At 35.3% G+C, this 1,200-nt stretch overlaps 1 non-coding gene across 1 annotated transcript; it reads left to right on the top strand.

Annotated features, from left to right (window-relative positions):
* Positions 1-850: 850 nt before the first annotated feature.
* TRNAD-GUC lies at positions 851-922 on the top strand. Its single transcript has one exon. It is a non-coding gene; the product is annotated as a tRNA-Asp (tRNA).
* The last annotated feature ends 278 nt before the right edge of the window (positions 923-1,200 follow it).

A 1,200-nucleotide genomic window follows, 5' to 3' on the forward strand; every position in this document is an offset into this window, starting at 1 on the left:
TTTTTTTTTTTTGTTAACCAAGGTGTCCGTGCCAGTTTACACGCACCTCAACTAATCCTTAGGGAGACTAGCACAACAACTCACCACCATGATCTCCACTTAAATCGTGAATGCACAGATGGGTATGTTTGTTATCAATCTTCTCATAAAATAGAAAGAAGGCACTGCTCGAAGTTCATTGTTCTGACTTGTTTTGTTCATCAAATTAACCATGTGCTCATTAAAAAGCAAGAGTAAATGCATATTTAATTTCAAAATTGAAACAACTTGTCACCTATTTCAGAATTTCGATGAAATTTGATTTTCTATTTTAACTAAAATAAGGTGCAAAAATAAATCCTCTTGGCCATGGACGTTGTTTCCCTTCCATTATGATACTTATGAGCTTTGCGTAAATTGGTATGATACATGTAAGTAACTAATGATTTAGTTAAACGTGCAAGGTTATGTAAGAGTAGTGGGGGTGTGTGTTGTGTACTAATGTAACCTCCCTCTTATTTAGTTAGGTTTTCATATATATATATATATAGAGAGAGAGATAGAGAGAGAGAGAGAGAGAGAGAGATTATTCACAAATTTCTTTCTCACAATGAAAAACTCCTTTAATAAAAACAATGGTTTTTGAGAAACTTCGGCCCATTGGGATAAAGAATAATGATCTCGAGGCTATTTCTTTCGTGTTTTAAACTGAGAATTCAATTCCATTCGTCCTACAATTGGCCTTCAAATCTAAAAACTCAGTGATTCTATAATTTCTTATCATGAATCGACTAATTTTTTCCCAAATATGGTGTCATCAAAACAAAAGACAAGTAAAAATAAATTATGAATAAAACCATATCAACAATCAGTCGTTGTAGTATAGTGGTAAGTATTCCCGCCTGTCACGCGGGTGACCCGGGTTCGATCCCCGGCAACGGCGTTATTTTTGTTTTCCGATTTTTTAATTCTCTTACCAAAGTTTAAGAAACTAAGGGCAGTCAGATTGGAATAAGTACATCAAGATCAAGCATAGATACCATAGAACATTAGACGGTTTGGATGTTTACTTTCCGGTGGACCCCGCATTTCATTGAGCTGTCGCTACATATAAAATTACCTGCATTTCCCTCCGAGAAAGCCTAAGGCTATGTTTGGTAGCATAGAAAAGAAAAGAAAAGAAAAGAAAACCGTATAGATTCTGGTACGGTTTTCTCCCCA

The sequence above is a fragment of the Macadamia integrifolia genome, unplaced genomic scaffold, assembly GCF_013358625.1.
Source record: "Macadamia integrifolia cultivar HAES 741 unplaced genomic scaffold, SCU_Mint_v3 scaffold_170A, whole genome shotgun sequence".
Classification (NCBI taxonomy): Eukaryota; Viridiplantae; Streptophyta; class Magnoliopsida; order Proteales; family Proteaceae; genus Macadamia; species Macadamia integrifolia.